Source organism: Papaver somniferum, chromosome 9 (genome assembly GCF_003573695.1).
Source record: "Papaver somniferum cultivar HN1 chromosome 9, ASM357369v1, whole genome shotgun sequence".
Classification (NCBI taxonomy): domain Eukaryota; kingdom Viridiplantae; phylum Streptophyta; class Magnoliopsida; order Ranunculales; family Papaveraceae; genus Papaver; species Papaver somniferum.
In genome coordinates, this window is record NC_039366.1 from 198,478,525 (window position 1) to 198,505,232 (window position 26,708).

At 35.7% G+C, this 26,708-nt stretch overlaps 1 long non-coding RNA gene across 1 annotated transcript; it reads right to left on the reverse strand.

Annotated features, from left to right (window-relative positions):
• Positions 1-6,678: 6,678 nt before the first annotated feature.
• Positions 6,679-7,323, reverse strand: LOC113308539. Its single transcript, XR_003339893.1, has 2 exons — positions 7,195-7,323; positions 6,679-7,045 (listed from the first exon to the last, which is right to left on the reverse strand). It is a non-coding gene; the product is annotated as an uncharacterized LOC113308539 (long non-coding RNA).
• Positions 7,324-26,708: the final 19,385 nt, after the last annotated feature.

A 26,708-nucleotide genomic window follows, 5' to 3' on the forward strand; every position in this document is an offset into this window, starting at 1 on the left:
CGTTGTTCGGATATTGTCTGTCATCATTTCAAGTTTCCTTTTTTTTGTCAAGACTAGAGGTGTCATACTGGAAGTGGGTCTGAATTTGAAAAGGATAAGAACAAAATGGTCAACCATACATGACTATACAGACACGGATGATAAAACAGTAAACAATCATACAGCCACAGGGTGACTCAGTATAGGTCTCAAGTCAAATATCAAAAGTTTTTCAGGAAAAAAAAAAGCATAATCTAAGTTAGTTTTTCATTGTCAAAAAAACACAACACAATCAAGGGATAGTTAAAAGATGATTTCATGGATTATATCATAAACCCAACATACACATGCATAAGCTAATTTTATCATAAAACTAAAAAATTACCTAAATCAATTTAAATGAAATTGGTGAACGAATTATACCTTGAAAGTTCTTATTAGTTGAATCAAAGGGAAACGCTGATGATATTGTAGTTGATTGAGTCGGGAAAAGAAGAAATAGGTACTGTTGAAAATGAAAGTTAGAGTTCTTGTGGAAGAAATTATTGTTCCTGAGTTGATGACCGATTATCACAAAGCCGCAAATCCAATTGAGATGATAATTGGTCTTTTAATCAATCATTCCTGCAACAAACTGAAAAGAAATCAAAACCCTAACAAAACGAGCAGTTAAAAAAAATGAAATTACATACAGATAGAGAAGAAAGAAAATACGAGAAGTTGAAACCCTAACATAATCATCGTATTTCTCCATCTCTCATTCTTCAGTGGTTTCTTTCTTCTTCTCTCTCGATCTCTTCTTCTCTCTCGATCTCAAACGAAATGGTTAAAAATGAAAAATGAAAACCAGATTCAGATTTTGTTTTCAGAGGGACAGATTCGTAATTTTCGCTCAATTCCCTTTGTTTTTTACGGAATCAAATTCCTTTCCACCCATCCACCAATGCAATAGAATAGAGACCATAGGAGAGAATTGGATTCCTTAGAAATCCAATTCTAAATTTTTTTGGGCTGTTCGGTTCAGGGGAATTGGGCCTATTCCCTTGGAATCCAATTACTGGGCTCCCAATTACCCGAAAAGAACACGCTGTAATTGTATTCCCTAAGCATAGATTATCTTAAATAAGTATAACCTATCAAATTGAGTCACAATTAATTAGGAAAATTATGTAAACTTTTAAGAACTCCGCAAAAACAACGATTGAGTGAATTATAATTAAATATTAGAGAAAATGAAACAGTTACCCATTATTCATGTGTGAATAGCTTCATCCATTGCCTTGGTTGCGCGAGAATTTAGCCTCTCATCATGTTGGAAACACGCTCAAAAGTTGATTTCATTTATGCTCAAAGATGGTTTACAAATGATGAAAGTATGAAAATTATTGAAACTACAGAGAAACGATAGATGTTAACTGTCGCTGACGCTGTAGCAAATAAGACAACTGCTTTTCTGCCGCAAACACTGTAGCTTCTACGACCCCCACCTCTATGTCGTTCTCACTGTTGGAAAACGACTGTCTTGGATAGTCTGTTCTTGGTGTTCTTCAGGTATGCAGCAGCAAAAAAGATGTTTCCTGCAACTTGATTTTTTTACCCTCTGATCTCTGTAATCTCTCCCAAACTCCCCCCTCGCGCTCTACTTGACCCTCCACCACTTATATATAGCCACATTGCACCTATATCTCGCATCATAACTGCCTATAATCCTTTTTTCAATGCTCGATATCACGGGAATAAAATTATTTTTTTTTCTTTTAAAACTCGTTCACGCGTCTGCATGTGATTCTCCGTATCTGATTAAGGTTATACACACTGAAACACTCCACTGAATGTTCTTGTTTGGTTCGAATATTCTCAAGACACACGCTCAGCAGAAAATTTCACGGGAAATGGTGAGATATTCCCGTGTACACTGTCCATGATTGACCCGATAAATATATCCCAACTTAATCCAAGCAAAAGCCCATACCACGCCTGTTAATGTCCGTCACGTCTTCCTCTGAATATTCGGCCCTTGAATCTCGCTAAATCATCCCAAAATTCGAACAAAAAATATGCTCTTCTGCTGCCATTTTTTCCCGCCAAAACCACTATTTGAAATGTTGAAGATGGTGTCCCCTAACCAAAATGGGGTGTGAATAGCAATTGGGGTGGAAATAGTAATTTTTTGGGTTTCTCAGGGACTTTTCTGGGACGTTTCCGGACTTATGTTGATCCTAGCAGTTAGACTCTTAGCCCAAGGTCCACTTACTAGTGTTGTTTTCACACACGATTGCTCTACGGAATCCCTCTCTCATGTTCTCTACTTGTGCGAGGGTTATTCAACAGTTACACGAATATCCTAACCCTTTACTAGCAATAGGATGATCAAGAGATTAATCCAATTCTACACCTAAACAATCTAGAAATCAATCATAAACCCTAAATATAGTGAAAACAAATGACGATGATTAAAACTCTCAATAGGTTTGTATTAATAATAAATCTTCATGCTTAGAATATTGAATTCATCCTTAATCAACAAAAAATATTTAGCTACTCATATTACAAAGAAGATGAATAACGGTGGTTTCCCCCTAAAGGGATAAACCCTAGGTTTTGATGTTGAATAAACCCTTGATGATAATATGAGATGATCGATATATTATTTTGGAAGGCCTAATACCTATTTATATAGGTTTACAATGCTTGGCCTCGAAGCATCCTAGTCGGTTAAGGAACCCGACCCTAAATAAGTAGTAAATAAAGACCCTAAACATGGTTCGGGACTTTTTGGACTTCATAGGTATGCTTACGGGTATACATACCTAGATTTCAGTTAAATCCAGGGGAAATAAGTCAAATCCAGGGGACATAAGTATGCATACTTTGCTGGTCTTCGGTATTCGATAAAAAATCGCTTTGGCCACAACTTCTTCGTCCGGAATGACCTCATTATTTTTGAATTATTTTTATCTTTAATTTATATTTAAGATGATGATGAGAAATCCTTAATTTTAATGAGTTAATCTAGGTCTTTGGCTTGTCTCTTGATTTTGAGCGTTTTGCTCATTTTCGTCGCACTTCTCCCACTTATCTTGGACTTGGGCACTTGGATACTTGGAATAATTCTCTTCATAGATATTTTCAGAACTTTTTAGCTCCTTTTTGGATGACTTACCTAATAGAGACATATAAGAGAAAACAAAAGTAATAATACAAAAATATGCATGAATAATAGCTAAAGCAAGTATGGAATGGGCACTAAAATCATATAAATTATGCACTTATCAAAGTATCTTTAGTGGATTTCCAAGGATACTTGCAATCTGTTGCTCAACCTCCAAATTTAATAATTCTGGTGGCAAATTCTTAATATCTATCCAGAATTGTTGTGTATGAAAATTCAGAGTTTCAAGAATGATAGAAGTACCAAGACAACCATCAAAGCTCCATGTCCCTTCCTCCAGTACATAATTATAATTATACCATTTATAAAAACCTAAAGATGAACATATTCTTAGCATATCTTATAATATGAAAATAATTATGCCCCCATGCCATTGCTGCTTCTTGCTCCACCTTATCAGGAACCATTGAATTATCATTAAATATCTTAGACAGTAAGCTTATTGACCTTTTTTTTATAGTTAGGGTCAGATTAATATGAGGATAACTAATAACTCTCTGGGTGTTTTCATCACCATATGAATTTGTATTTCTAATTCTCTTAATTAAATCAGACACCTCACCAACTGATTTCCTAGTCGACATTGTAGAAAGAAGAGTAATTATAACAGATTAAAATTGGAAATGATGAGTTCTATCAAACCTAAATTCCATAGAATTTAAAAAGCACTTGCATGAATTCATTTTGCTACATGTTAAGATACTCACAAAAAGGTAGCCACCTCTATCAATTTGAAGAGAAAACAATAAAGTCTGGAAAATCTGGTGTTCATTTTTGGTTTTCTCTCCATAAATTATAGTTCCAATTCCTCCTTTAATAAAACTCGGAACTTTACTTTCAGCATAACCCATGAAAAATTATCCTTATCTGCAATACACAACCTTTGGGGAACATACAACATTTAAGCAATAACCTTTGGCAGAGCGAAGGATCAATAGCCACCTAGCAATATCTGCTATCCATGCCAATAACCACACAGAAGTTAAGATAGAGTTGAGAACATCGAAGCAGAAAGAGTTAGGATAACGAAAAAGGTCGATTAAAACAAAGAAAAAAACTGCAAAGAAAACTCAGAACATGATAGGGACAAGATAAAGAATCAAATTAGTAAAATATAGAAGAACAAACAAAGATTTAAGGTGAAAAAGGAAGAAATTTGATAACTCAGTAGACTGATTTCATGACCGAGTCAATCGCCGATTTTATCACCTCTCTAGACCTTTCAGATGTTAAATATTTTCATTCCCGAACTCATATCTTTCTCCCAAGAAACTATCTTTTAAGCGATATCAGTGGCAAAATGGGAAACTATATTATGTTCCGCAGATAGAAGAGGAGGAGATTGAGGCCTTGGCTCTCTTCTATTAGTTCATCAACACCGTAATATTATCCAGCAGATTGTAATTCAAAACCATACTCATCTTCAACATATTTTCATCAGCTACTACAGAAAGATATAGGGTTTTGTAATGATTTATACAACATGGATATGGCTGTTGCTGACGATGAAGCAGTACTACATGACATTGGAGAACGTAGGTTTATCCTGCAGAGTTGAGTTCCACCGGTTATAATTGTAATATGGCCTTGTCATTGATGATTTCGGCTACGTTGTTTTTCTTTTGAGATTTACGATTCGGTTATTTTTGCATTTTTGCCCAAAATTGTTCCAGTAATAGTGATAACAATGTAAATGATGCTTTATTTGTTCTTCAGGAGATGCAGTAGAGCAGAGATGAGTATAGACAAGTAAAACTCCATACATTTGTCCTTCAGAAAACATTAATCTTACTTTCAAGATGTTAAGGAATTGTTTAAGTATAAAGTAGAAATGTTTTTCTTTTTCTATGATGTTAGTCTTAACTACTTAATTCATTTTCCTGCAAAATAAGTGGATTGTGGCATTAGTTGGAGGCGCGGATCTCAAATCACCATGTGATATTTAACGTTTAATGTGTAATCTTGCAACTTGGTTCGGAAGGTGAACCATGACAGCTGAAATACACACATGCGTTCTGGTGAACACATTTAGTTCAAAACTTCAAATGTATACTACATGTAATACGGCATTCATATTTTAAGCGTGTCAAACGCACCCATAAGTATTTCCTCCCTAAGATACAATGATCCCCAAGCTGGAAATTCAGAGAGATGTTATAAGTCCTCATTGTGCTTCATTATGTACCTTCTTTGTTGTTTTAGTCGAATCATGCTACACTACGTACCTGATTACCGCATGATTATGATTCTCAAAGTATAAAACTCCAGTATGCACTATGCAAATGTTACATGGGGCACAAAGTACTTAAGCCCAAACCGATGGTCAAAAAGTGAAAGCTACGACTGAATAGAAAATAAAAATAAATACGTTAATATCATGATACCAAAAATGAGAGTGAGAAAGTCAAATCTTTGTTTAACAAAAAGTAGAGGGGCAGGTTTCTTACCCTTTTCCGATCTTAAGGTCCAAATATCACCTACCAATTCCTATGTTTGTTTGGTTGCTAGCGACAGAACTGGAGGAATGTTGTCCTCGCAGTCCCTTACGATGGATTTATAAGCTAGCGATCTTATAATCCTTCGATAATAATTCATAATTATTCATAGTCGACGATGATAATGCACCTGTAAATAACTCTCTACTTTAACTTGAAATGATCAGAACAATCCTTAATGTTTTCAATTTTTTTATTAAAGGGCCTTAAAAGTTAAAACTCTTTTAATCGAACCTTCTTTTATCTTTCGCAGGTTTTTTTCCCGAGAATTTCTCGATCATAAAATTTTCATTTTTCACTGGATGAAGCAACGACTCCTTCAAATATGAGTTCGATTCTAGAGATTTTATTATTGATAATAATAAAGAGGAATCACAAGCCAAAAAATGTATGTATATCACCAGTATCGGTTCGATTTTTTTTGGGTAGTAATTAACCCACCACAAGCTAGTCTTTTCCTTAAACAAAAAATCCACTTCAAGGTCTTTGTAAAAAATTAACCAATCAATCTGGAGCGGAATGATCATACTCAAAGAAGAAACTTAGGATCCATGCATTATTACAGATATTCAAATGCAACAAATCTAATTTGTTTGGAGTAAACATTATATATACAAGATTAGTTAATTAGTTAGTGTTTACTTGTAATTAAAAAGTAATGGAACTGAAGTTTGATTCAAACCCATATCTTAATTACATCTAAAATGGTTCAAACCAATTCGTCAAAAAAAATTACATCTAAAATATAAACTTACAAGAATGGAGGAATAATCAAAAATTATAATTTAAGACTCCATATCAATCTATTTTGATTTTTTCCTTATTAATATCAAAGGGTTTTTAGTGGGTAGCACTTCTTTTGAAAATGGAGATTTAGGTAACACCTTGAAGAAGAAGAAGAAGAAGAAGAAGAAGAAGAAGAAGAAGAAGAAGAAGGAGACAGACAGACAAAAAATAATCCGAAAAAGAGGAATTATTTTTTCTTTTGAAGGAACATGAGAAAATGCTCCCAATTTCATATACTCATAAGAATTCTTACAAGAATCAAATACATCTCCATTGAAATACATGGACAAATACAAATTATATGTATTCTAAAACACAACAAAAGTATTAAATTCATGTAGTTCGTTGAGGAAATCAATGCTATTTGAGGGATGGTGTGAAATTTTTAATTCCACCAATTGAATTGTTGTTCTTCAACGAGAACAATTTATCTTCTTCTTTAAAAGTTGATGCTCCTATAACAGAGGAGTAATATGCGATGTGTATCGAAAATGGGATCACATCCGGTAGCAATGGATCTTGACAATAATGTAAATCAACGTCAACCCAATGTGATCCATCCTCAAAGATGTATTTGAAATGATTGCATTAACCCGTAGAACCGACTTGAAGGCTATATGAAATTGTTATACAAATATATAATAAGAAATCAAGATAACATACATAAGACATCTGAATGATCCGTAATTAAAAAAAACCCTAGAAAATTGTTGGAACAATAATTTTTTTTTATTAAAAGTTATACAAACTAGGAAGACTAACCTTGGTATGCCCGGAAAATCCGAAGAATCTGATCAAATCCAGGCAGATCAAGATAAAAAACGATGAAGATGATGGGAGTTTTTTTTTTCCATTTTTCGGTTACTGGAGAGAGGGAAGAGGGGAAAAAGATCAGAGAAAAGGAATTGGACTATGTTTAAAAAGAGGAAGTAAGAAGATAATTTAGAAATTGGACTCCATAATAAATATTAAATAACTTTAAGGATTTGACTGTGTTTTAATTAATGTTTACAGCTGTAATTTAGTGGGCTATTTTCAAAATACCAATCTAAGAAAATCCAACGGCTGCTGACCCGCTAAATTATGATTGAGTTATAAGAAGCCGCGTCGGATAGCACGATCCACAGAACTGAAAAGTCCTTCATACAGGGGATAAAGATAAATTTATGTTCTGGAGATGATAGTAACTAAGACTCATGGAGTCATGGTTAGAGTAAAGAAGATAATTTCTTATTTCTCTTTTGTTAATGATCTACCAGGTTAACATTATTATATCACCATTGTCGGTTCCTTTTGAACTTTTATCCACCAACTACAATTCAAAACTAAGTTTCTGTGAGTTTTGCCGTCGTGGGATTTACATTGATTTTAAAAAATGAAGTTTTCACTTTTTTTGTTTGAAACTGAGCTCCGGAGGCATGTATGTATTCATGTGCTGCCCGATTTCATAATGTACTAACTACACTCTTTTCTTCTCAAAGTTACATTCATCCTGATTACTTCATCTACCTTATAGACAATGATAAGGGGTGTCTATATATATTGAAACTACCGAAATTATCCTCTAAAAAATATTAATATTACTAAATTACCCCCATCAACTCTTAACAATAAACCTAAAACTAAAATCAGTTTTCATTTCTAACCTAAAAACCGATTCTTCATGTTTTCTTCTCCCTCTTTTTTTTAAACCAAAACTCGTCGATTATCGACGATCCAAAAACGATTAATCGTTTTATTTCTTCTATAAAATGCCGAAACAACCAAGAATGAAGCATCCTACTAACATGATTTTTTTAGTGATGAGAATCCCGGACTTGTAGAAGTGATTCGAAAGAAAACGAAGCAAGTGCTCAAGGAAGCCGAAGCATCTCGTATTGCAGAAGAGGAGGAAATGGGTCGAATCAGGTACTTTTCTATTAACCCAATCCTCTAAACTAGGTTTTAGTAACATGCAATCGCTTAGAAATCGAATGTTTTGAAATCAAAATTTTTTGAGTTTTACAGAATTGGATTATGTTAGTGTACAAGTAAACCGATGATGTTTATAAACGGTTTATGTTCTTTCTCACATAAACCGATTGTTCTGCATGTGAATAAGAATCTAAGAATGTTAGTGTCTAAATTGCTCGATTCAGTTATGATAGGGGAAACCGTTGTTTTTGTAATTTTTTTCGTTAGAATCGGATTACATATGTGTTCACAAAAATCGATTGTATAGCCTTTGAATTCTTATATGCTTAGTTAATAACCGGACTTTATATGTATATCGATAAAACCGATTAGTAGAATCGGTTTACATTAGCACTTAAAAAATACAATTGTTGATTTTATTGTGTTAGGAATCGGACTTTATATATGTATCGATTAGACCGATTCCTATAAGAAGAACTACCCACCGTTTATGTATGTTTTTTTGTTAGAATCGAATTACATGAGCACTTGAATTAACTGATTGGTTATTTGTGATGTTAGGAATCGGATTTTATATGTATATCAAGTAAACCGATTGTGTACCTTGACTTAAAAAAATGTATTTTATTTCATTGTTGTTTGTCGCTTAATTTTGTATTATACAGGCCAAACAAGGGCAAGCAACAAAAGCAATTTGAAAAGAAATATAAGAGGAAACATGACTTTGGGACCTCGTCTAAAAGATGGTCAAAATTTGAATGCTTCCCACCGAAGGGCCATGGGGAGTAAAGCCAAAGGTATAAACATCAATGACTCACCACCTCAAGCGAAGCAACCAACACATGAAGAATCTGATTCAGATACACCTACTGAACAAGAAGGTGGTAATAGAGAAGTTTCTGAAGAAAAAAGTGATGAGGAAGTTAATGGGGAGGAAAATGGTGGAAATGAGATCGATGAAGAAGAAATTTGTGGCAAGGAAGGTGGTGAAGAAGAAAGTGATGAAGAAGAAGGTGAGGATGAAATTGATGAAAAAGAAGGTGAGATGAAAGTGATGAAGAAGAAAGGATAAGTTCAAGAACAAGTCCAAGGAGGAGACGTTCAAGAACAAGGTAAGAAAGATGGTAACAAGAAAGATGGTCCAAAGAAGAAGAAAGGGGACCACATGCCCGACCCAATGAATATGTTTTATCGCGGCCCCAAGGATCCCGTTTACGGGTTACTCGGTGATGGAGGACAAATGTTATGGGGGTACAAAGGCAGTTGGGACGCCTTCGTTTGCCATACAATAGTAAGTACCTAAACCTTATGCTATATAACATAAAAATTATTATCTGTGTAGTGTTTTGATTGTTGTCCATCAGATTTGTTTTGTTTTATAGGATCACAGGGATGTCTTTCGTCGTATAAAGCCAAGAACGTCAGTGAGTATGATGAGGAAATGGCCACTTCAAGCAATAGAATCAACCGTTGGAGAAGTTCCAGAAGTAATCGATCTAGTCAATTCTACGGGGTTGATACCTGCAGTCGAGAATTTGGACCTTGGTTATGACAAACCTCTTTGTTCTGCCTTTGCTGAGAGATATTAGGGGGAAACTGACGATAACTCCAAATGATGCGAGGTTCATTACCGGTCTAAGCATAGAAGGTAAAGCCGTAAAGCACAAAGAGTATGCACAAGAGCTTGAGTGGGACAAGATTTACGCTTTCACCAAGGATGTGTTCCAATGGGATGAGGAGAGGACCAAGTCAGAGATGCTGATAGGCAAGTCAAAGAAAAGGATATTCCGTCTATCGAAGCTGAGGGACAACTTCATGGGAACAAAGAATCTCTGTGCTGAGGGAAAAGAGGTGACGACAGAACGTATCATCGCCACGTCCAATGCGTATGTCCTCTACGTCCTGGGAGTTGTTATCTTCCCTGACGTTTCTGGTGCCCATGTGAGTGCCAACTTTATCCAGTTGTTGCAACCATTTTACAAGATTCACGAATACTCTTGGGGAACTGTCATCCTTGCACACTCGTTGAACGAGTTGGGAAAGGCTTCTAGGGCTCAAAGGAACCAAATCGAAGGGAATATGACTTTTCTGCAGGCGTGGATATATTTTCACTTCCCAATATTTGCTCAAAGGACTTTTGAAAACAAGAATGGGACCACAAGTATTATAGAGACGATTACACCTACAGAAGTAAGACGAAGAACCAAAAAAAGGATTATCTGAAGTTGAGACGCCAGTTGGACACTTGACGAAGAAAGATGTTGTCTTTGATCATTATAAAGAAGATTTGTCTAAAGGAAAAGGAAAGAAAGTTGGGTGCGAAGAAAAAAATGATTATTTTGGGCCTTTGTTTCACCCAAGAGGATATATAATGTACAACCCGACGAGAGTCGCAAGACAATGCGGTTACGTACAATAAATCCCAAAGGAGCACAAGATGTTCAAAATCAATGAGAAAAAAACCAAACCATATGATAATGATATTGACATTGTTCAGAATCCTTTACCATCATATGATTATTAGGAAGACATAGCGTTTCACAGATATACTATGGATGGTCCATCTCGAACAGATGATGATGCAATTCCGGGTTACATGTCGCGGTGATACGAGTAGATGAGAGGCCCAAGATAGAGGACAAAAATACGTCTCTTGAATGCCTAGTGCGTATTGTTACTTAATTACGGTTTTGTTAATGTTATTAGCATTTTTTGTTGAATGTTTGTTCTTTAAAATGGAAACAGAGAAGCTGAGTCAGGTACTTGATAACCCGAGGAAAGATACAAATCAGGGAAGGGGAAAATGTTAAGCCCGATGAAAAGTTGATTTAAGAATTGAACAGTCTCGACGATGTAGAAGCTGGTGCAAAGTTTGGGGAGGAGGAGGAGCCAAAGAATAAGAGGAAGAGATCCCCCCAAAAAAAGATGTATGAAGGTGCATTGAGCAGTGCCCAACCTGGTAAACTAGGACGCGGTGACGTGGTCGTAGTGGGGATGTTCATGAATGAATGGTTATATTCATGTTTATATCTTTAACTATGGATAATTATATGGAGTCAAAACTTATGTCTTGTCTTAAAATTATTGTCGAATTATATTTGATTATATTCCTAGTTTATGAATGAATTAATCTGGTTTCTTTTGAAAATTTTTGGTGTTTTTCCAAGAAGCAATAAAGTAACCAACTACAATATGTGTGCAAAAAATGCAGGGTTCTGACATTTTTTCAGTCAGAATCGGTTTACATGTACCTGGTAAAGTATTTTTTGTTGCCAGTGATGTTGTTTGTACATGGTAAAGTTGTTGAGACTCGAGAGTAAGAAAGAGTTTATATACAGGAAGTTTCGATAACCTCTTTAGCATAATTTTTTATTCCATTTTATGAAAATGTGAGCAATGCCTTAGGAAATACCAAAAATTATTACTTTTAATATGGGAAATTTTACCTGGAAAAATGCAACACTCTCATGTTCAATGTTTTCTATGTATTATTTATGTAGATCAAAATGTATCTTGATATTTACAAGGTCATTGGCATTCCAAAGATGTATAATTTTGATTTTGCCTTTATTTATGAAACACTTCTATCAACAAAAGAAAAATACATATCTTACTACTTTCTATGCAAAATATCGCTCTTATTCCTCATCTCACAGGTGCCCCTACACTTTAATCTAGCCTATAGGTCACCCTTTCCGTGGTGTGGGCATGGGTCCCACTCTACCGACATTGGCCGGACGGTAGCCCTTTCTCTTATGGCGGATCCACTCGCCTACCAGTACTCAATGTTGGTGACAACTACGCCCATACATAGGTGCCACTACACTTTAATCCGGCCTATAGGTCATCCATTCCGTGGTGTGGAGGTCACCCCTTCCGTGGTGTGACCATGGGTCCAGTGGCGGAGCCACGCATAGACTAGAGAGGACAAGTTTTTTGCCAAATATAAAAAAAAGTATATAATGTTATGATTTAATTATATATTGCAACATTTGTCCCCCTGGTTTTGTGAAAATATGAGAATATAGGAGATATTTCAATATTTGTCCATAATGTTAATATTAATTGTGCTAAAATAGGATATACACACCCATATTTATCTGTTTGATTAGTCTAACATTGCCCTTTTATACTTCATATAATGTAAACAACAAGAAAGGAAAGAGAAAGGTAGAAACAACTGGACGCAAGATATGTTCCAGGGTCTTAAAATTATTGTTTGATCAAAAATGACTAATAGTTAATTGAAGAATTTTATGACTCAGTCTCACATTTCGTAGAAAAATGGCTCAATTTTTTTTTCGGCCTTCGACCACCATTCAATGCATTTAGGATTATGCTCACTTCGCGTAGTTGTCCTTCCATCCCAAACTTCCTGGCTCAGCCACTGCATGGGTCCCGATCTATCGACACTGGTTGTACGGTAGGTGTTTTTCTTATGGCGGCTCCACTCGTTTACGGCCTGCCAATACTCAATGCTGGTGACAACTACACCCATATATAGGTGCCCCTACAATTTAATCTAGCCTATATGTCACCCCTTCCGTGGTGTGGGCATGGGTCATGGTGATTGGATCTGATGGTGCGGGCATGGGTCGTGGTGGTTGGCTCTTATACCAATGCCAAAGCCAAAGCCAAATATTACTAAGGTACCGACCCCAACTCGTCATAAGCCCATGAGTAGACTCAACTCCAAAACCGGTAGACTAGATGAGGGAACCCATCGACTTATAAACTACCCAATTAATCCCCATCTAACCAATGTGGGACCAGGATAATGTTTTTTTCTTCTCAAAGGAATATATTTTATTTCATGATAACCAATCAAACTCATATTTTTATAACCACTCAAACTCGTATATTTTGGTAATTGGATTTTATTTTGTATTATCGTGAACCTCATACTTTGCGGATATATTTATTTTAACGGGAAATGATGCAGTTTTTTCTCATTGTAACCGCACACTATTCTCTTAACGGTCGCATAGTTATCTGGTGAGGGCACAAAGTCATCATAATTCTGGAAAAGACACTTCTTGATTGGTACATACCTTTTAGAGTAACGTAAACAACTTAAGTGAGTGGATGTTTCAAAAGAAAATCGTTGGTTGTGGATATAATATTTATCATAGAGGTTATGTAATTAGAAACTCAATACTGTGTGGATATATTTTTTAAGGGGAAATGATGTATTACTTTCGCAGTGTAACCGGACCTCATACTCCCAACTGTCGCACAATAATATGGTGAGGGAACACCGTCGTCATTTTGTATCCTTCGTCGCATTTGTATTATGCATTTTATACTTTAAAATATGGTGCACAAAAAATTGATCACGTGAAATTTGGTGAAAAATATAATTTTCACTTTATTCACTTTAAAACCTATGATATGCAGTCCTCTTTGCAAATATAAAATTATCTTCGCATCCTTTGTAAACGTTTCTGTATATATATTCTGCATATAATCAGGGAACTATGCAGAACAACTTGGACATGTTCTTCCTATTTTACTCACAAAGTACCTCTATATATATATACACAACTTGTAATGTTGATGTTATCCTAAGCACCACAATTACCAATGAAAGCTCATTTTTATCATCTTTAGAAAGAAAGTTATTAAATTCTATTCATACAACAAATACCACACTTTTGGTAACATTCCTTTTGATCTTGGTTGTTTCCGTTCTTGTTTAATTGCAAAGATTTCTGATCTCATTAAGGAATAAGGTCAAGTGGGAAGATGTCATGTTTTCCTCTTTGAATGACTGAGATGCAATTGTTACTCTTTTAAATACGATTATTCAACAATATTTATGATGATAATGAAAGAATGACAATGATGAAACAACATCAGTAAATCGTATAAAATTTTGTGTATAGTAACTTAAATCAACATGAATAATAACAGAGATTTACCTAATTCCCATACTAAGCATAAGCGCGTTTATATAAACCTCATAATTTGTGGGTATTCCTCTATATAATAGCCTTAATGGCTTCCTATGGTAGTGTGGATGCATCATAACCAAGCATGTTTTGAAAGAAGATGATCTACTTCAAAACATTTGGTTCTGACACCAGAGTTTTTCCTATACAACATCGTCATCAAGTTAAGATGATTGAAGATAATAAAGGTAGTAATAGTTACAACAAGTCCTCAAAGCATGAAGTAGTTAATGATACTAGTTATGGTACTGGAGGTTATTTGTGTCAACCGATTCCGAAGGGGACAGCAGCAGTAGCAAAAGCTCCGCAAAAGACACTTCTTGATTGTTGCATACATTTTAGAATGACGTAAACTACTTAAGTGAGTGGATATTTGAAAAGAAAATAATTACACTCCTCTTTGTATGTGGATATAATATTTCTCATAGCGATTATATAATCATAAACCTCATACTTTGTGGATATATTTTCTTAAACCGAAATGATGCATAGGTTTCGCCAAGTAACCATACCTCAGTCTCTTTACTGTCGCACAATAATCTGGTTAAGGTACACGTCATCATCATTTCGTAGTTACATGAACTTTTGTCAAGCAACAACTGTAGAAAATACACAATTTGATTGGTACATACATTTTAAAGTGACGTAAACTACTTAAGTGAGTGGATGTTTCAAAAAAAAATAATTACACTCCTAGATGGCTGTGGATTTAATATTTATCATAGCGATTATGTAATCATAAACCTAATACCTTGTGGATCTATTTTTTTAAGGCGAAACAATACATTGGTTTTGAACTGTAACCGGACCTCGGACTCCCAACTGTAGCACAATAATCTGGTGAGGGCACACGTCATCATCATTTTGTCTATTTTAAAATATGGTGCACGAACAATTGATCACGTGAAAAGTGGTCCAAAATACAATTTTCACCATATATAATTTTGTTCATAGTAACTTAAATCAACATGAAGAATAACATAGATATACCTGATTCATACTTTGTGGAAATATTTTCTTCAAAGTGATATGATGCATTGGTGTCACAGTGTTACCGCATCTCTTTCTCTATACGGTCGCACAATAATCTGTTTAGATCACACGTCGTCATCATTTAGTAGCTCCTTGGTTTTTGTCAAGCAACAGCTCTAGAAAAGACACATCTTGTTCGGTAAATACATTTTAGAGTGACATAAACTACTTAAGTGAGTGTATGTTTCAAAAGAAAATAATTACACTCCTCGTTGGTTGTGGATTTAATATTTATCATGGCGATTGCGATTATGTAATCATAAACCTAAAATTTTGTGGATATATTTTTTTAAGGAAAAAACGATACATTGGTTTCGTTCTGTGACCGGACCTCGGACTCCCATCTTATATACATTTACTCCAAATTTTGGTCTAATAAACCCTTTAGTTTCCCCTTTTAAACTACTCTCACTTGGTAGACACAATTGTTCATTGGTATTCTTCAATGGTCACACCTATTCCCAAGAAAACCGTCCAACCTCTCCAATTAATGTGATTGTTGAAAAGTTCTGGATGGGTCACGCATACTCCTAAGAAAACCATTCACGCTCTCTAATTAACGTGATTTCTGGAATCTTGCAACAATGAACAATAAAAAAAAAGAAATGACAAATTCATTAAAATTAATTTGTTTCCTTCAAAAAAAACTAAAAAAATTTATTGTTACAATTAGTAGCTAAATATATTATTGAAAATATGATATAATTGAAAATAGGATATACATAGACATTTATAAAGGATGAAACAACGATTATTTATAGGCAAAAAGGACTAAATATTTTTTTAAAGTGAAACTTGTCCTCTGATGGTGCGATTTACGTGTGTAAACTACCACATCGTTCCACTTGACATTATTCCGCTATCACACAAAAGTTGAGAAATCTTTGAAACATTTCGACCTGAATTCTTGAATAATTAAACCAAAAGTTTTAAACAATCACGTCTCTTTATTTTGACAAATAATTAAATAATTACGAAGAAAACAAATAAGCAAATTGTATTTTGCACGATATTTGGAAGTTACAAACTCTACTTTGCATAAGACTCCTTCTCCATTTAATTTTAATGATCCTTTGTACTTAATTAACTAACTAATTAATCTGATATTAACTATTTCTTCAAGACAATTCAAATGTCTTGAAGGCGCACCCATTTCTTGATTGGAATTGGAATTAATCTGACTCAATATCTATGACGTCGGGATCCAGAGGATGCTTATTTGCTTTCTTTGGTTTCTCTTCCAGATAATTCGATAGTAATGCACGCTCTTCTTCCCATACACGACCAAGTTCCAAGTCATGCAACGTATTTGTTATTCGGTTTTGTACTGCTTCCAGATCATCTTTGTTCATCTCCCCTATCAACCGCATCACGGTTAATAACCTTTAAATTATTTCCTTCTATACCAACTCTTTCAACTGTTTCCCTGTCATGGGGGATTTACCATTTTCTCTTCGTCGATCATCATCACCACCCATGCTCGATTGAATTAGAGTATTTGAATGCACAGTGACTGATAAATATATTCACTCCAAATTTCTGTCTAAATGTATTTGGAATTTCACTTTGTATAATTATAAACCTTTTAGTTTCCCCTTTTAAACTACTCTCTCTTGGTAGACACGGTTATTCATTGGTATAAATTTTAAGTTCTTGAAGGGTCACGCATATTCTCAAGAAAACCATCCAACCTGTCTAGGGCCTAGGTGCCGAACTGGGTCAATAGGTATACTGAGGGATATATGTACTTAATTAATTCCTTGTTAATTGGGAATGATGTAGTTGCGCATCATGTGGGGAAATGATAAACAAGAGACATAATTCGAGACATTAGAAACTACATTGATCGTTTCCCAGAGAACAACAGTTTGCGTTATGCTTCATTTTACAAAAAAAAAGGGCCATAAAGTGGACTTTCTTTCTTAGAAATATATAGAATGAATAGGATGCGGTGTTTACAAACCGCAATCACACATTAATATTTCCATCGTCGCACTTGTATTACCTCATTTACACTTTTAAATATGGTGCACAAACAGATGATCACGTCAAATATGGTGCAAACTAGAATTTTCAATGGAAGGGCGATAGGTTAGAAGAGGTGCAATGAAGCCTGAATTGAAAGGTTAGGTAAAATTGAGGGATGGAAGTTTTCAAAGAGTTATGATGCTTGGATACCGTGTATGGGATATCGAACCAGCATGCAAGATCTAGAGACAGTACCCTTAACCAAACCCCATAAATGTCTATGAATGATATTGATTATAAGAGTCTATAAAATGAGGTTATTAAAAGATAATTATCATAGAGAGTCTTATGATCAGCAGGGCCGGCCCTGACATCGAGGATGCCCAAATTTCACATCAAAAATATTGCCCCTAACCCTTTGACCAGGTCAACTTATTTTGACCGAAAGTGCAGAATGTATTTTTAGCTTGTTTTTTCTTATATGAACCCATTGTTACTACTCTACAAATAATAGTTACTAGTGATAATAGATTTTGCTGACTTAATTATGGTCATTTGTGATAATAATACTATTTGACCATACAGTATATGTGTATCAATATGGAAGGAGTGTAACACGTAATATTAGGCTGTAACATACGAAGTTTATGGATATTTAGTTAAGTAAATACATGAGTGGGTTTATACACGTACACGTTTGTGTAACCAGAAAGTGTCATATGGTTGTCTATTGCCAGGGTCTAAAGTGATAGATAAATAAGAAATATGTGTATGTATTGACCTAAGAAGATGATCTTTCTACATCTGCATTAATATCCAAATCCAACTTATGTACGAGATAATATCTCATTAATATCGACATTAATATACAAAGTAACAAACCCTTTTTGATGCCCCCTCCTTGGATGTTTCCCAAAGTTGAACTTTGGGTACTTTGCCCAAGACCGGGCCTGATGATCATAAAAGGAAATATTTAGGAGTATAAAGAGAGATTTAGGAAATGGCTCATTTAGGTAATCAAAATCTTCCAGGTAATGTTGGAGAAAATCTTCCTGACGTGCCTCCATCAACGACATAGTATGAGCAGGCCAAGAATCTTGCTCTCACTCTGAGTCATTTAGATCTTGCAAAGTTGAGAAATGATGGGCAGGGAGAAATAGACAGACGTACAGGGGAGATGATCCGTCATAGAGAATAACATGAATTGCTCATTCAGGGAGAAGCAGAGAAGACTGAGTATCTATATGCTGTATGGCAGTGCAACTGATAGTGATTCTGAAACATCGGAGGATGGGTTTGAGTATCTAGTTGAAGAAGTCGATACTAGTGAGCTAGATTCCGATGTTGTAGAAGAGAAGGAGAGGATGGATAGGTATCATGATAGGAGGTTGAGAAGAAGGTTTTCGAACATGAGAGGGAAAATCCAAAGATTTTTTTTCAGAACAATGCATGAAGGGAAAACAAGTGATGAGGATGAGGAATTGCTGGAAGATGAGAGTGATGAGGATGAGACTGGAGATAGTGCTGAAGGAACTTCATCTGACGATACATCTCCTGCATCCTCTTGTAGTGAGTACAGTGCGCAGTATGAAGAAGATGAGAACTGGAGCTATGATGAAGATGACTTCTAGGGGTCTCTTTCTGGTTATCGAATACAGCCGATTTTTCATAATTGGTCAAGAGTTTGAAGATGATTAGAAGATTTTTACATATTTGGCTTTCTCGATAATTGCTCGTTCTCTTCTTAATAGTAGTACTAGTGCTGAAGATATTAATGTTGAAAGTGTTTTGTCTTAGAAATCGGTCGAAACTTTTTTGGGTCGGTTTAATATGATGTGTTTTGTTGAACATTGATAAATTGATGTGAATAGTAAGATGTTGTACGTAATCACTTTAGTACTGCTTTTTTGTGAATGAGCTCTAATGGGATCAGGAGCTTCAAAACGTTCTAAAAACTGGGAATCAGAAAGAATGGAAGTATTCGCTTGTTGATTTTAAATGTTTATTGGTTTATCTAATTCCCATCCCCATTTCCCCTAAAACATAGTCGGCTATTATAACTCGGCAAGGGTTTTCCATGATTCCCGTACGTAATTCTGGGACTTCATCGAGTTATTGGAATGAGTTTTTTGAGGCATTGAGTTCATGCATTGGTTTTTTTGAGGAACGACGAGGTTTTTCAAAATCTAGGCGTTCGGTCATTCTTGCCAACAAAATGACTCTTCTCCAACAATGAATTTGTGCAAATTAGAACTAATAAGCATAGCATTAACCATCTTAGCTGAAGTTCTATTTTCCCTTTCAGAAGTACCATTTTGTTGAGGTTGTATAGTGGTGGTAAAGGAAAGATCATAAAACTATGGTTATATTTACACCTGCAAGTATACATGGTCAGATGGTAGATAGTAAGTAAGCAGGAGAAGTCCACAGGGACTTGGAGGATGCAAGATGTTGTTTTCCTAAGTTTCCTACTGATTTCTAAAAACTAAAGTGACAATAAAACCTAACTAACAGAGAATTGGGGGAAAGCTAAGGTCTTGATTCCACCTTCAACACTAAGCTAAAGCATTCTAGTTATATTGTTCTTGTCCCCTTGGTTTTGGACAGGGATACAAGTTCCAGCTTGTATTTGTTCCAGGGATCATAAAATTAGGCTAAAGAGAATAACATTTAGAGTTCAGAAATCCTAACAATAATTGGCTAGTTAAAGTTCAATTCAATGTTGGATTAAAGCCTAAATGCTTCTAAATGCCTTAGTCATTAAAGTCCTACAAGATATGCAACTACAACCATGAAGTCAGTGCTTAGTTGTTTAAAGTTTCATCTAACACTTAGTTAAGATATCTAAAACATGTTGGAGTTCTTAAACATCATGTGTGTCAAACATGGACATTCAAAACAGGACATGTGAATGGAAATTACAATCCTAAAGTTAACAGTGATATGAACTGAAATTGGAACAAAACTAACAGTACTAACAATGATACTAAAACATGAACAATAACAAAGTAAAAACAATACAGGATATGAAATTGAATTAAAGTTCAAAAACAGATAAAACCGAAAACTAACAGTGATACGCAAACATGAAACTAAACTATCAATTATCAAAATGAAACATTAAACATTAAACATGAAAGTGAAATAACAAATTGGGCAGAACCCTAAAATTGAAATGGGAAATTGAAATTAAAATTAAATTAACAGTAACCCTAATTGGGGGTAAACTCGGCTAACCCAAGCACACCCCCACACTCTACAACATCATGTTCTATTTATAATACCCAAAATTAGGGTTCTTCAAATTTTCCCCAAATTCCCAAAATTAGGGTTTACACTGAAAATTAAAATTATAGCTCACCCGTCTCTGATTGTGTTGTCTCCTCTTCGACACATGCTTTGTATCTGTTCCTTCTGCTCCAATTGATGTACTGATGCCCTAGCTCGAGTTGTTTCATCAACTCCACACCCTAGGTCAGTGAGATGTGGGTTTGATGAAACACCTAGGCTAGGTAGAGAGATGGGTTGAGGGGTTTGGTTGTCTGGTGGTGTCGGGTGAAGGTGGTGGTGATGGATGCGACAATGGCAGTGAATGGTGGTGGCAGGGAGTTGCAGTGGAAGGGTTTTGGGGAAGAGGTGATTTGGGGAAGAAGAAGAAGACTCGATATTTTGGGGTAATGGGTTTTGTTGCTAGGATGGTGAGCGGGATCATCGAGTCTTGATGTTCGGTGATGAAAGGCGTAGGATGAAAAGGTGATGGAATGATCCAACGGTGCGATGGAAATGGGTGTGAAGGGACCGTTGGATGTGAGATACAACAAAACTGGCGGCTTAAGATGGAGTTAGATACTATGATGTTAGACAGGAACTTCGGAGTTTGATGCACGGTTGTTGTAGTATTTCGATTGCGGTAAATAAGAGTTCGCTGCTCGGACTTGTAAAGATTAAAAACATAAAAATATATACAAACATTTGTCACAGGATCAAGAGATACTGGGACTCAGGATGTCACCAATTCTTATACTCATGCGATTCAATTATTAATTCTAGATAATTAAAGCTTATATTGATAACAAATATCGACTCTTACTTTGCCAAAAATAGATTTTTGAAAAGCAATGACTGTAAACCACAAGCATGATGTATCAAAAATACATAGACCAAGCATACATCATCAAACGAATTTAAATCAATTAAAAATCCATGCAAATAGTCATAAAGAATTATTAGAATTATCACATGCTTGAAAAATGGCTTCCTCCATCATCCCAGTATTGGGATTTAGCTACTCATATTAATCATGTTCTCAAAATACATAGTTGATGCTCAAAATATGATTAAAAGAGTGAAACGAATACAAAGCCGTGAATCTACGACCCACAGAAGCGTCAGAAATCAACGATAAAAGCTTACTGCCGTAAACACCGACACAGGCTGCTGCTGTTGGAACTGTTGAAGAACGACGTTTCAAAAGCGTCTGTTCTTCGTATTCTTGAAGGTCCTCCAATGGCAGCAGCAGCAGCATGTACAAATTTCTTCCTTTCGTTCGTGTGGCCTCTTATTCGCTCTGCTCGACTCCTAACTACTTGATAAAATTTCTATGACGTAAACCCACTCTTATATAGTCCTCAAATCCCCAAAAAATCTCTACTAACAGCGACCATTCTTTTTATTCTTCTCCGCATGCAGTTGAGAGAAAATCTCTCCTGTGACTCTCTACGCGTGCTGTTATCTATGAAATAGCAACCAAACTATTCTTAGGACTTTAACATGACCAAGTGTGTGTATTTCCAGCGTGAAAGTCTCCCAAAAATCTCTCACAAAATATTTGAAGCTAAACAGAACTTAGTGTCCTGTTTGAGCTTTGATCTCTTCTTCCGGCTTATCCAACCCAATTGGTTGGGTTAAATTGCTTGTAACAGGCCTGTTTAGTCATATCACACCAAATCCAACCAAAGTTAACGATTGAATATCCCTAGAATCACGTCAGAATCCGATCTCCAAATCTGCCAGTTCTGTAACATGCTTTCCCGCCAAAAATGCATTTTTGAAAACGTGAAGAAATGTGACCTTCCCGTATCCAGTCCCGGTCTCCCTTTAGCAGATGCCTGGAAATGGTCACCCCTTAGTAATTAGGTTACCCCTTATCCAAAGTGAGAGTCCGTATAGTAATTTTCTCCCACGAGCGCAAAAACCACTTTTTTAGCCAATTTCGCCGCAAAAGCTTATTTCTCCAAAAATACCTACAGGGACATAAAAAGCCATAATAAATATAAAATCGTGCACTAATAATATATACAATTGAGACTATATAAGACACAAAAATGTGCCTATCAAATACCCCCAAACTTATTATTTGCTAGTCCTCGAGCAAATCAAATAGAAATAAAATCCTAACTCACTGTCGCAGGCATCGTCGATTGCATTTAGCGTATGCAACAAGCCTTTAAACCCCTAGGTGGCCCTAGTGGCCGAGTTATAGTCTCGGGAGGGCTTACAAGAGATATACCCACAAAACCTTAATACTCCAGACCCTAGCTATCTACAACGAACCTTGGAAGGCACTAAAGAATCTCCTTGGTTGGCATACTTATTGACTACAAGAAGAAGTACCCTGATGCGAAATTCCAATTGTTGTACAGGATTTTGGACTCAAGCATACTAAAATTCATATAAAGTGACAGAGCTCTACTAAGATAGTCGCACTATGGACATCAATATCCGGAGTCAAAACTAATCACATGGATAGATCAAGAAGATGGATATAGAAAAACATAGATGGTTTTGATGTTTACTAAGTGAACGGTGTTTCCCATATCTGTCTGAAGGCCTCCGCCAAAATGAACCTATCCTAATGGATTGAGATACTAGTCTGACTAATATAAACACACTGGCATATACAAGGGTACCAATGATTGATAATCCTAACTCTAGGTCAACACAACTGGCATATACAAGGGTACCAGTGGTCGACTTTATTGAATTTATTCCTTTTGGTCAAATGGTCTGGTCTCAATTTTTATTTTTATTTTTATTTTTATTTTTGTAACTTTTTTTTTCTTCAATTTCTCTCTCTTTTTTTTTCAATTTTTTTTCATGGTATCTCAATCACTCTAATTCACCCTAGCATTGGTAACAACTTGAATCGTGAGCCCCACCAAATCACTTAGAAATATATTTAAAAATAAAACAACATCAAAAAAGAAGTGAAAAGGACTCAACGAGATATGGTGAAACTATCATGTTATTCCTAACAACTGAGCTCTGTGCTTTTATGAATAGACTCTTTAAATGCTGCCATCTAATCAGATTGGTTCCTCAACTCCTACAACCAAAATGCTTCCATCCACTTAGATTAGTTAGTGCAATCCTCAATAGGCATAAATTTCTAGGTTCTGGAGTTTATTTATTCATACTGCAACTAAAAAGTTTCTCCCATACCCCCAAACTTAAATCTAACATTGTCCTCAATGTTCTAAAGATAAAATTAAAAGCATGAACAAGGAGAAACTGTTACCATTTGAAGAAAAAGAGTTAAGGAAAGATATTACCGTGTTGCATGAGATTGGGTTACCTCCCAAGAAGTGCTAAGTTTAAAGTCCTCAGCCAGACATTGGAAAGGATTAGTCAACTCGAACCGTATAACAGTAGCCGAAATAACTGTTGGTCCTCAAAACCAAATAAAGCTGACCAATGGAAACCGCAGTAAACCAAGAAAATGAACAAGAATAGCATGCCCTTACCTAGTTTCCTGATTAAGAAATTTATATCTAATTGTGGTTCAGGTTCAGGTTCTATGAAAGGGTCTACATAGAAAATTTTCATTGGTTGCGTTTCTTCATAGGTGGGATCCGAATCATTAGGTCCTAAAGTCTAGAAAAACTCAAATATGATTTTAGAAGCGCACAATAATAACCTAAATAACTGAGGATCCTCTAAGTCAATAAGATTTGACTTACATAGTTGACCACAGTCAGAGTAGTGGTCATTCTTAAGCAAATGTGTCGATTCTAATTTCCTAAAGTACTTAGGCTTAGTCTCCGAACTTAATAAGTGACACATTTGAAATCTATACGTTCCCACAATTGGAAGAAAACTATTTGGTGGGAAAACAAAGTCAATCTGGGTATCATACCCTGGGCAAACCACATCAACCAGAGGATGGATTTCTAACGACTGAACTTTTTTCAGGACATCATTAGGTTCGGGAAACCTAGTATGAAGATAATCTTGTAAGATGGTTGAGGCATGGATATCAAGTCCTGTGTGAGGGGACTTTCTGAGAGTTAAAGGTAAAGCACTAGGAAAGTGATAATCACCCCCGAACTTAGAGTTTTCAGTGTCTCTAGACAGACTAGTCACAATCTCCCTAATTTCTAGATCATCAGATTCTTGGAAGTGGTCAATTGAATCTTCTAAGTTTTATCAGGTAGTGCATCTTTACTCATCTCTACGGGTCTATGTTCTTCATTTAAGATTATTGTTTCTAAGTCGCTAGACTCTAAAACAACATTTTCAGAATAAACCCGTTCCTCTAAACCACTATCGGCTTCGTAATCAAAAGGAAATACTACATAGTCTAAAACGGTGGTATTCCTAATCAAATCCTCGTCCTCTTGAATAGGTGAATAATCATAAAAATTATTTGGATTTGAAGTAGAAATAATATAATCATTATAAAGCTCAATTGGATTACTAGATTCCTGATTACTATGCCTACATATTTCAGATTCTTCATCACTACTATCCTCATCATCATAATAGTACAAAGATGATTGAACCTTATCTAAATAAGTAGTGTTACCAATTATAACCTCATTATCTTGATTATGTGAAAAACTATCTTCATTCTCAAGGGTATTATTGGATACACTATATTGGCAATTCAAGTTATTTCGAGCAATACTTTCGTTCGTCTCTAACTCAAGTCTACGTGTCGACTCAGCTATCCTCTCAAGGGTCTCTTCCAAAGAAAGTTCCCTTAGTGTAGGATCTAAGTTTTGAGTTAATCTATTGAGGATATCTTCTACAGATTCAGTTGTTGTTGTAGTTCTTTCGTCCATAACTACGTTATTCACCTCATCTAATTTATACGTCGATTCAGCTAACTGACGTGATGACTCAGCTAAATTCCTGAGAGTCTCTTCTAGAGAAGGAATAGGAACTGAAGGATCATAATAAGGACTACTTTTCAATAGTTTGATTGTATCCTCTAAAGACGAAGAACTAGTACTATAATCTTCTTGCTCGTATGACTGATGCACGTGTGGATAGTAAATGGGCTCACCATGGTATGACACATAACCTTCAAAAGGTTGGCGTTACCAACCACTATTCACACTATGGTCATAATAATGTCCATATTGTTCAGTTGGATAATTATATTCATTTTGATGACTATTATAATACCAATTTTACATTTTAACTGCAAGGGAATTCTAAACAAGCTCAAAGAAGGCTGACTCGACCACGACAAGCCTATTTTATCTAGCAAACAAAAAGCATGATGGCTCCCTTAGATTGTTTCTAGACTAGCTTCTATCTCTCGAAGGGGAATTCTTTACAGTTTGAGCAACCCCTCTAGATCAATTCGAGCTAATGTGAGATGAAATTGAGGCGAGGGAAGCTCAATGGAGCTTTGATACCCAAGGCCTCACCGGCGTTACAAGGCGGCTTGTTTCAACTCCCAGAAGTCATCATGAACTTTGAAATTGCTTAAAAGGTAACCAATATCCTTCGAAATTTTTTCCTAACAAGCTCGATACCCTATAGGTCTCTTTCTAATCAGATTTTAAAGCTTGGGTTCGCGTTAGGTTGTGTTTTCCTAAAATGGGCAAGAAGGGAATGGTGATGAAATCCGAACCCTTATCTTGTTTAGGCCAGGCCTTGCCCTTTACTAGGAAAATAAAGACAGTCTGGTTCGTCCTCAAACAATTAGCACCTTAAGGAGTACAGTAACTCGCTTGCAGGGGATTCGCGAGTGTTTCGATTGGACTTACCTCCCGTACCAGACGGGGGATGAACCGTTGTCGTCGACTCGGGCCACGACTCCTATGTCGTGTGTGAACCCGAGGGGCTGGGTTTCAGGATGTCACCAATTCTTATACTCATGCGATTCAATTATTAATTCTAGATAATTAAAGCTTATATTGATAACAAATATCGACTCTTACTTTGCCAAAAATAGATTTTTGAAAATAAATGACTGTAAACCACAAGCATGATGTATCAAAAATACATAGACCAAGCATACATCATCAAACGAAATTACATCCATTTAATAAAAATCATAAATCAATTAAAAATCCATGCAAATAGTCATAAAGAATTATTAGAATTATCACATGCTTGAAAAATGGCTTCCTCCATCATCCCAGTATTGGGATTTAGCTACTCATATTAATCATGTTC